The following is an 11558-nucleotide window of genomic DNA, read 5'->3' as shown; positions in this document are numbered from 1 at the left end:
TCAGACCTGTAGGGTCTAACCTATTAACTATATTTCATCAAATATTTCAAATAACTAAAGACAAATTCCAGTTATTTTTCTTACTTGCTAATGCACTGTTAATGTGATAATTTTTTGTGGTTTAACAAAGAAATTTTGTTATATTTGACTCTGATTAAAGTACTTGTGTGTATAATAGTTGCACTTTTCAGTCCACAACTTACACTTAAAACAGACCTGTGCTCCTTACAGGCCTTTGGGCTGAGAAGGGCAACAAAGAGTTACACACAGTATCAAAGCTTTGTCTCATGTTTGTCTCCAGCTGGCTGGAGCCTCTTCTATTTACACCAATTGTCTGTCTTGTGGTCAGGCCAAAACCAACTAGTTTCTGAACTTCCGTGTGTGTGACCTGTGTTAGCACAAAGCATTCGTAGTCAGCTCTGCCTTTCCCACCCTTCTTGTGTGGTCACCATGCCGACTAAAGCAGTGTTTTTCAAACCGTGGGTTGCGGCATGTAAGGCAGTGGGTCGCCTTGCTCTGGTCAGCACTGCCGACTGGGATGTTAAAAGTCCTGTCAGCAGTGCTACCTAGCTAAGGCAGGCTAGTGCCTACCTTTTCCGACACCGTGCTGCGCCCCAGAAGTGGCCAGCAGTGGGTCCGGCTTCTAGGCAGGGGGACCACAGGGCTCCAAGCACAGCCCCCGCCCCGAGCCAATGGGAACTGGGGGGGGCGGGTGTGTGCCTACAGGCGAGAGTTGTGCGAAGCTGCTTGAGCACCTCTGCCTAGGAGCTGGACCTGTTCCTGGCCGCTTCCGGGGCGCAGCGTGGTCCGCGGTGCCAGGACAGGCGGGAAGCCTGCCTCTGCACCCCGGCTGCACCGCTGACCAGGAGGCGCCGGAGGTAAGTCTGTGCCTCAACCCCGCGGCCCAATCCCTTGCCCCAGCCCTGAGCCCCCCCAAACCTGGAACCCCTTCCTGCACCCCAACCCCCGCATCTCCACCCCAGAGCCTGCACCCCCAGCCCAGATCCCTGACCCCCTCCTGCACTCCAACCTCCTGCCCCAGCCCAGAGCCCCCCTCCCACACCCTGAACCCCTCATTCCCGGCCCCACCCTGCAGCCCTCACCCCCGCACCCCAACCGTCTGCCCCAGCCCTGAGCCACTCCCACACCCCAAACCCCTCATCCCCAGCTCCATTGGGTCGCAGGCATCAACAATTTTCTTCAACTGGGTCCCCAGAAAAAAAGTTTGAAAATCACTGGCCTAAAGCAATAATTAATTGTGTCACAGACAGTTCTGAGTGGTGACTTGCCACAGATCTGCTCTTTTTCCATGTTCTGATGCTGTCTGCGGTACTGTGGCAGGAGTAGGCCACGTACGCAATCATGTGTCAATCTATTAAAACCCAGTGCTACACCTGGCAGTTACTGAGAGTGGTCAACAAGAACACCACATGTTGCGCTGCACAGAGAAAAAGAGCCGTGGGAAAGGAAATGTCAATGTTTCCCCCACACGCACATCTTTTCTAAAACAGAGAAACCCAAAGCACCAGAAACTGTTAATACGTTTGGAAATAAAACTCACAGCCAACAGCAGTTCTGAATGCTCAACGGCTTTCACAGCAGCGAGAGTAAAGTGGATTTTTTTTTTACAGGGTCGAGGGAGAAAGGAGGAGAGGGCATGGGTATATTCCAATAACGGACAAGCACCAGAAATGTGGTTTGGATTACTCCCTGCCCCGTCTGGATGCTCATCTGAAGCTCTGCATTTTCCCTCCCACTCCGATCCTCTCTCTCTCTCATTCCTCTTAGTGCCTTGGGAAAACATCAATAAATGATTCTTCTCTTTCCCACCCGCCATGCCCATTACGGAGGTTCTTGTTGTAATTTAGATCGAATGTGCTGCATTTGGACGCATGGCCTTGTCTATACAATACTTGTTTCTGGTGATCAAAGGGTCAGAGGGAAGCCTTCCCAGGGGTTGTGGGTTTTCAGTAACTTCTTGAATTGAGGAAACAGCGGCTTGTTGTGCTTTAAATAAAAGACTCATCTGGGCATAAGTGGCAACATGAAAAAAGACACTTATGTGAAGGAGAAGAAGGGAGCTGTTGGGTTAAGAGGCTTGGGCAGAAGGAGGCTTAGGTGGAGACAAGGGCTATGTAGGCCAAAGCAGAGTTGGGAAGGGGCTTGAAGGTGAAGATGAGCCTAATCTTGGTGAAAGCAGAGGAGCAAGCACAGGGTTTCATGATTGGAAGAATATGATTTTGTTGGGGATCATGAGACAGGCATGAATTCCAGAGATGCTGAAGCCAAAGAACATAAGAATGGCCATACTGGGCCAGACCAATGGTCCATCTAGTCCAGTGTCCTGTCTTCTGACAGTGGCCAGTGCCAGGTGCTTCAGAGGGGATGAACAGAACAGGGAAATTATTAAGTGATCCATCCCCTGTCAGCCAGTCCAGCTTCTGGCAGTCAGAGGTTTAGGGATGCCCAGAGCATGGGGTTGCATCCCTGACCATCTAGGCTAATTGCCATTGATGGACCTATCCTCTATGAACCCACTATAACTGGGTTCAAAAAAACTAAAATCTTTTTTTGAACCCAGTTATACTTTTGGCCTTCATAACATGCCCTGGCAATGAGTTCCACAAGTTGACTGTGCATCGTGTGAAGGACTTCCTTTTGTTTGTTTTAAGTCTGCTGTCTGTTAATTTCATTGGGGGACCCCTGGTTCTTGTGTTATGTGAAGGGGTAAATAACACTTCCCTATTCACTTTTTCCACACCAGTCATGATTTTATAGACCTCTAGCATGTCCCTCCTTAGTCATCTCTTTTCTAAGCTGAACTGTCCCAGTCTTCTTAATCTCTCCTCATACTGAAGCTGTTCCATACCCCTAATCATTTTTGTTGTCCTTCTCTGTACCTTTTCCAATTCTAATGTATCTTTTTTGAGATGGGGCGACCAGAACTGCATGCAGTATTCAAGGTGTGGGTGTATCATGGATTTATATAGTGGCAAGGTTTTAGTGATGAGCTTAGGTCAGGAAGTCGAAGATAATGATGGGAAGGTTACCAGTCCGAGGGATGGGAAATATAAATGCCTTTTAAAAACATTTAGGCACCATGTTAGCTCAGCAGCAGTAAGTTGCAAAGCCACGGTCTACTGGGAGATGGCCTTGACATGTCTAATATTTATAGCACAGCAGGGTTGCAGTCTAATGGAAGCCTCTAGGTGATACCATAACAATACTAATAAAATCTGAGCTAGCAGAAGCCGTTGGATTCCACTTGGTCTCAAAAAAGGAGAACGGGGTCTATGCCATTGCTCTTTCATTTTTCTCTCCCCGGGAAAATTTGCACTTGTGAAAAGCATTGGCATGGCGGCCTGGTGGTGAGAGAACAGGTATCGAATGGCCAGTAGCTGTCCAAGCTTCCTCCTGCAGCTCCACTAATGTGTATCGACCCTGTTCTGGAGGGATCACCGATCTGGTCAATGACTAGCTCGGTCTCCAGGCCCATTCAGTCACACGCATCTCCAGCAAGGGTAAAGAGATTCCTAGTCTCTAGGGCCTAGATATATTTCTTAGGGTATGTCTACACTACAGGATTAATCCGAATTTAGATAATTCGAATTTGGGAAACAGGTTGTATAAATTCGATTGTGCGCGGCCACACTAAGCACCTTAATTCGGTTTTAAACCACATTAATTCGGTGGTGTGCGGCCACACTACCCCATTAACTTAAACACAGTAATTCGGTGGTGTGCGTCCACACTAACCCTAATTCGAATTAACAAAATCGATTTAGGCTCTACTCCGTTCGTCGAGGTGGAGTACAGAAATCGATTTAAAGGGCCCTTTAATTCGAATTAACTGGCTCTGTAGTGTGGACGGGTGAAGGGTTAATTCGGATTAAGGCAGCTAAATCCGAATTAAAGTCCTAGTGTAGACCAGGCCTTAGACTTTTAAGTGGATTGTTCCAAGGTGGCATTTTAAACCTCGTCAGTTCTTATACAAGAGCCTGGGAGATGACTGTCCCATATGGGCTGCAAGGAGATGGAGAAGAGCTATTAGATCATCCAGTACAACCTTAGCTGCTATGATCCTATGGAAAGAAAAGAGAAAGGAACTCCAGATCTGTTTCGTCACACCTTTTTCTAGCAGTTTCCCCCACCCCTCCTGTTTTCAGGATGGGCTGAAGGGGAGCAATTAGCCTATTTCTTTACTACTTTATAATGCAACAGGGGTGCCATTTAGTGGGGGCAGGGGTGGTCTCCTGCTTTCCTCCCTTCCCCCCAAGTTTCCATACAGGAGGCCTGGGCCAGGCACATGTCCTACCCCCAGAGGAATCTTATCTGCAGCACAGCCTGAGTGTGGAATGTGAGTTCTACAGAGTTCTATGCATCCGAAGAAGTGGGCTGTAGCCCATGGAAGCTTATGCTACAATAAATTTGTTAGTCTCTAAGGTGCCACAAGTACTTCTGTTCTTTCTACAGAGGAGAGGTGCTGCTCCCAGCTTGTGCCCCTGGGGCAGGGAGTGAGTATTTTGTTGTTAAACAGAGGCAGGGTGATTAAGATAAGAAAGGACTGGTAGTTAAATTAAGGATCAGGAAGTCCTTAGATGAGCCTGTAAAACAGGAATCCCTCTGTGGAGGGTGGGGTGTTGACAACAGAAGGCATGGGACTCAGAAGAAATACAGCCAAGGTTACATTCAGGCTGTGTACATTCAGCTTATGTCAGCCTATGTCACTCAGGGTTGTGAATGAATCACTCACATGAGCGACATAAGTTACACCGACCTAAGCACAGCTTCTCCCACCGCCTTAGCTTTTGCCGCTTGTAGAGGTGGTTTTATCTATCTGCGTTGGCAGAGCGTGTCCTCACCAGATGTGCTGCAGCAGTGCAGCTGTATCGGTACAGCTGTGCCACTGCAGTGCTGTACATGAAGACATGGCCTTAGAAAAGAGGGAGATGGGAGGCGAATAGGTGAAAAGTAGGGGCCAAAACCCAGGGAAGGGCTAGCAGTGGTACAGAGAAGTTCCCACTCTACCTGTGGTACTTATGTGGCCCCATCACTGTGATATCTGAGCGCCTCACAATGTCTAACCTATTTCTCCTCACGGCCCTCTGTGAGGTAGAGCAGTGCTGTTGTCCCCATTGTACAGATGGGGCACTGAGGCATAGCGAGTAAAGGCCAGATTTTCAAAGGTATTTAGGCACCTAGTGGGATTTTCAAAAGCGCTTAAAAGTTAGGTGCTTTGTAAAACCCACTAGATGCCTAGCTGCATCTTTGGGTGCCAAAAAAACCTTTGAAACTCTGCCCCTAAGGCACTGGCCTGAGGTCATACAGGAAGTCCATGGGGGAAGCAGAACCCAGGTCCCTGAGGGCTAGCTCCGTATTCACGGCACCAGCCTATCTCTCTGCTGCATGCTGCCAAAAAGGCAACTCTGCTAGTTGGGAGCAAAACCAAGGCGGCCAGTTCTCTGAGGGCTTGTCTTCACTACCCGCCCGGATCGGGACCCGATAATCGATCCCCGAATCAACGCGCGTACTCCACCAGCCCAGGTAGGAGTAAGCGCCGTCGACGGGGGAGCTGCTGTGGTCGATTTGGCGCCGTCCTCACAGCGGGGTAAGTCGGATCAGATACGTCGAATTCAGCTACGCTATTCCCGTAGCTGAATTTGCGTATCTGAAATCGATCCTCCCCCGCCCCCCGTAGTGTAGACGTAGCCTGAGACTCCAGCAAACGGTCCCAGGACGTTAGGATGGAGGTCATGGTTGACAGCATGAAAAGCAGCACAGAGGTCAGGAAGGACCAAGAAAGAGAGAGAGAGAATGAGAGTCACGTGAGAGGAGATCACTAAACCCCCAAGGGGTGGCAGGTTCTGCCCGAGGCTGGGCTGTAGAGCAATGGCTGCTGTGCAATTTTACATTTTAACTGAAAACCATTTTGGTTTGTCATTTTTTGTTCTGAGTTCAAGAAAAGGAAGGAATGAGGAAGTGTCATATGAGTATCAGATGTGCTTATGCCTCAAATTCTTAGGGTTTCCGCTGTATTCAGGCCAATTCCAGAACAAAGAACAGAAATTGCCTCCACAGACTCCATCAAGTCGACAATTATTGTCATGATTTGTATTATTCACTGGGCACCATCTGTGTGCTCAGCACTGTTCAGAATACGCCAGAAAATGTAGTCCCTGCGCCAATGTGTATAAAATGTGTAGCCCTGATAAGATGGCTCAGACATTTAAGTATGAAGTGTATTGTTCTTGAGCACATGTTAATATCTATGAGTAGAGGCACTGACAGCTATTGAAGTTTTACCTGATTAAGCACTGGAAGATTTGACCCCCCCCCCCCCCCCCGCAAGTTTCTTTCAAGAGGAAGAGCTGCCCGGAGCTCCTGTGTCTGTTTATTTTCCTTTCCTGCCTGCAGTGGCCCTGATATACATCAGAAGACTCAATTTTTTTCTCAACTTTAAAATGTGGAGTTTTTTTGGTGTTTGGTTTTACATATTCTCCTGTGAGAACTGCAACTCACTCAGCGTAGTGTTGTGTTTAAGAGCCTTCTGGAAAGTAACTAGCCTTTAAATAGAAATGAAAGAGGTTTTGCCAACTCTCATGGTTTTGTCATGAGTCTCATGATAATTGTTTTTCTTAAAGCCCCAGCTCCTGGAGTCAAGTGAAGATGTGATGATTTCAGCCTTCATTCTTAAAGAAAAAGTAAGTTTCTAGCCCTCATGGCTGTGGAGAAAGCTTCAAAATGTGGCCCCAGTGCACCCTAAAGGCTCAAAAAGCAGAAGGCAAATAAAACGAACACAAATCTATTGTTTTTAAATAATCTCAGGATTTTTAAGCCAATTTCATTTTTGGTGAGCCTGATTCATGATTTTTGAACATTTGGGGTGGGCAATATTGTGAAAGTGACTTGAAAGTGTCAGTTTCACCGTCTGTTTAAAGTCAGTTTCTAGTCTATTATTTGTAGTGAGGTAACACCCCTAGAGCACCAGGCAGGTGCAGTATAAACTCACGGGGCCTTGCCCTAGTAGGACGTTTCCAAAAGTTTATGATCTATTCCAAGCTTGGTGACTGCAAAAAGTAAGTAGCCTAAATGATAGAAAGTAATCTAGATATTTTGGGGGGGCAATTGTCATATTCAAAAGTTAGTAACAAAGTAAGAATATACATTCAAATTTTAAACCTAACCAGTGTCCTTTAAATGACTTGCCAAAAGATGTCAGAACATGTTAGTATTGGAGCTGAGAGGGTCTAATATTTATTTAATTTTCTTCCTTTATATAGGAATTAGATACAGTGCTCCTGTCAGCTAATTTCTAAGTTATTATCTTTAAAAAAAACACTAGTGTTTTCAGGTGCCCACGTAGCCCCTGGAATCACAGTTAAAGTTGCCCCTTTGCCCTCCATGAAAATCTGAAATGGCGCCCCTGTTCAAACGTCTGGGCTACAATGGAGATAAATCCGCTATATAACAGGCCTGAAGACTCAATGCCTCATTTCAAAGCCCAGGGCTGTTATGTTTCTTGCAGTCCCGTCAAAGTGGAGAGTCTCAAGTGGTTCAGAGAACAAATTCCAAGTAGAACTCCAGAGAGTTAAGGCTCTTTAACTGGGCAGAGTATGTTTTCCTCCTAACTGAGCCTCAGGCACAGTAAAGGCATGCAATTTACATTTATGGGATGTAATGGCAATTGAAGGTGAATGCAGAGCACCACCTGCTGCCTGACTTGAATACTGCTAAGAATTTTGTAACATGGGCAGGGATAGGCGCAATATCTTCTTATACTGTAACTCACAATGTTAGTGAAGTAGGGCGGAGAGAAAGGAAATATATTACAGATCAGGGGTTCAAAAACTAGATCAACAAATCCTTTTCTCACTCTCGCAAAATAGGCATGTGGCTATTACCTGCCACTTTGGACACTGTCCAGCTAGAAATGAGCCCCAAAGAGCTCTGTGAATGAACTGTTTGCACTTGTGTGTTGCACTAGGAAGCCCAAAGTAGTGACAATGCAGCCCCAAGACTGACACTGTATAGAATTAGTTCAAGCCCCATGCAGTACTCGGCAACCGGCTCTTAACAGGAAAAACCAGGGTAGAACTCAGGTTTGTAAATAACTTTCCATAGCCCGGGTCTGGCGCTTACCAACATGAGCCAAAGCATTTTTTATCACGCTAGGGCCTTACTTCATGTGTGTGAGTGAATATGGCTCACAGGGTGGCTCTGATTCCATCCTTCAGGGCCCACTCTCAGTTTAACACAATCTTTGTAATCAATACCGGAAAAAAGGGTAAAGAATCTTCTAAATGCTCTTTTGAAAGAAGCCAGGCCTAGGTAGTTCAGTGCTCTGTGCGTGGGGATTCAGGCTCACAGCTGCCTTTATTAATAGTCACGCTTATTAGTAACTAAGATTTCAATAGTGCCTTTCATCAACAGATATCAAAGTTTTCAACACCCTTCTGAAATTTAGTTAAAGGCCAAGATTTCCAAAAGCACATAGTGATTTGGGGGCCCCCACTTGAGACACCTTAAAGAGGATTGGTATTTAGAAAGTGCTGAATATCCACCCTCTGAAAATCAGCCACCTTCAAGGTGTCTCAAGTTGGGTGTCCAAAAATCACTGGTTACTTTGGAAATGTTGGTCAAGAATCACTTCCCCCACCACTGCCATGCAGCCTCCTCGGGCGTGGAAGACAAGACAAAGATAAAACTGCTGAACAGAGGTTCTCAGAACTTTTTAGTGTGGCCCATCTCTTAATTGGCAGCTTGGCTTGTGGACCCCTCTCTCATTTGTCATCAAACATGACACCTCCCTCCATTCCATGGGGTTCATCTACCTTCTCCGTGACAACTGCAGCAACTGCTTACATGGAGAAGAGACACTAGGAAAGTATTTAATGTAGCATCTGGAAATGAAGAGGTGGACACTAGTGCCCTTTGACCAGCCTGCTCTGCACGGCCAACATGCTTGTGTTTCCCAGACAATCAATAGTCCATGGGCCACGCTATGGGAACCACTACACTAGAAAATGTCCTTTAGGGACTAATCCTGCACTGACTGGAAGATTGCCTGCATGCTCCTATCAAGTCTTTTTCCATCTCCAATTTCTGTGAGGGCAGCAGTTTAGGATAGGATGTGCAGAGGATACTGTATCCAAGGGCCAGCAGGTTAGCGAGACGTTTGCCACTGTATCCCTGCAAACAGCAGCCACGCACTTGCTTCTCCACGTCTCCCACCAGCATCATGGTCCTTCATCCCATGCCTTTCCTCCTGCAGGGAACTCCCACCCAACCCAAGTTCCTCAGTAAAGCAACTACAATGTTGTTCAAACCCCACAGCTGCTGATAAGTTGCCAGTCATTAATGGCTAGGCAGGTGGCTGGTTATTCTGCCGCCATTATTCCTAGTTTATTTAGACTTTTAACAAAATTCCTTTGATGTGAGCGGTGCTCATTGTCCCTTAGCTAGGATGTGTTCCTGTCATTGCTACCCCCTTCCCATCAGGAGTCCCTTTCACATGCTTGAGTCTGGTCTCTAACCTCTCTGGGGCAGGGACTGCCTTTAAAAAATATATATATATATAATATTGGAAGTTTTAACAGGTTTACACATCATTGCCATGTCAATATCAGAGCCAAAATGATAGACAGTGAGCTTGTGTTAACGTGAATGTAAAAATCAGATCTCGCTTGGTACCAGTTTAAAAGAGTGAGCCTCTTTCCACTAACCGGGGTGTGTTGTTTCTGGTGATTTTATTAAACTGAGGGCAGCTTCCGATTACACATTGAGTAAACTGGGCATTTCTACCAAATGTTATTATTTTAAAAACTTGACACGTGTGGTGGGGTTTTTTTTGTGTGCAGGTGAATGGACTTTGTCTGAGTACTGAATAAATGATAACCAAATATCTAAGTAGCTGTTTGTCCTCTGGGACTGCCTTTTAATGTGTATTTGTACAGCTCCTAGCACAATGGGGGCTGTGATCCTGATTGGGGCGCCTAGATGAAACTACGAATGAAACCACAATGTCTATTACAAGCATGCTGTAATACTGGCTAGATCTGAACACTTGTAGTGTGGAAAATAAGCCAAACTTTGCCAATTCATCCCATGTGAGCTATCAGGTAGATAGGTACCTGAAACCCTGATGCACAGAGATGTGATCTGAGCACAGGATCATCATTGCCTTTTCCCCAGATGGCATCCCACCGCTATCACTTTCCAATGTACTGTGCCTATCACATTCAATGCCTATGCTTAGAAAACAAAATCCTCAGCCTGCGTCCTCGCATGTAGCTGTACGAGGATGTTATTCCAGCTCCTCTTTAGTTTCATAGGGACAGGCAGGGAATAGTTTATTAATTCACATATGTTTTACAATCCTAGCTTTGGCCCCATGCTGGACAAATCTGCAGACAGGCTGAGGAGTGAATGTGCAGGGGGAACCTAAACAGCCCTTATGGCTTGAGAGGTGGCCCTCCCAGGGCAGCACTGGCCCGTGGAGGGTACTATGGGGATGCAGCATTTGCAGCATGTTTGGACTGGGAAGTTTACTCAATTCACAGGTGGCAACATGCTGCTCTAGTCCTCGCTTCCCTGCTAGTTAGGGCAATGTGGGATTTTGATTTGGGGTGGGTGAAGGCTTAGGCGCCGACTTCCCCTCTAGCTGAGGGGTGCTTGACCACCCCTCTGCCCCAGGCCCCACCCCCACTTCACCCCTTCCCCAAACCCCTGCCCCTTCCCACCCCTGCTCCACCCTCACCCAAATGCCGCAAAAGAGCTGTTCATGGCAGGCAAGAGGCACTGGGGGGAGGTGCGAGCTTGACTGCTGGTGAGTGCTCAGCACCCGCTAATTTTTCCCCAGGGGTGCTCCAGCCCCAGAGCACCCACGGAGTTGGCGCCTATGGGTGAAGGGTGAAGCAACACAGAATAAAGCTGCAAACCCTACACACTGTAATCATTTATGTGCTAAGATGCTAACATGCTGAGCCAACCATTTCCCAAGGGCTTGATTTACTACCGTTATTCAATCCCAACTAATTCCCAAATCATTAATCCTTCCTGAGGCTCAGTTTGATTTCTTCCTCTCTAGATAAGCTTATGTGACAGTCACCCTCTTAAACTGACACACCAGGAATTGAACCCAGGATCTGCAGAGTTAAATGCATGAGCTGCTACACTTGAGCTAAAGAGCCATAACAACACCTCTCCTGTGTGGATTGGCACATGGGGAGACCTGTGGCACACACTGACCAGTGGTTACACTAAATCATGGCATAACTAGCTCTCTCTGGTTCAAGCCTGCATGCCTTTCTCCACATGCAGACAGTGGGCATTTGGGCTGAGTAGACTGCAGGGTTTGCCCAATAGAAGCAGGCCCAGGCCCCAGTTTCACTGCACAGTTGAAATCACCCATGAGTCTTCCCTTAAGAAGGAGCTTTTCCTTGCTTTTTAAATCACAGGGACCAGTGGGAGCATGGTGTGAGATGACCCCTGCTCCTGCGCAGGGCCGGCTCTAACTTTTTTGCCACCCCAGGCAAAAAAAAAAGAGCGCCGCCCCGCCC

This window comes from Terrapene carolina, unplaced genomic scaffold, assembly GCF_002925995.2.
Source record: "Terrapene carolina triunguis isolate 2854851 unplaced genomic scaffold, T_m_triunguis-2.0 Scaffold66, whole genome shotgun sequence".
NCBI lineage: Eukaryota > Metazoa > Chordata > Testudines > Emydidae > Terrapene > Terrapene triunguis.
Note: the sequence above shows the minus strand (reverse complement) of the source record.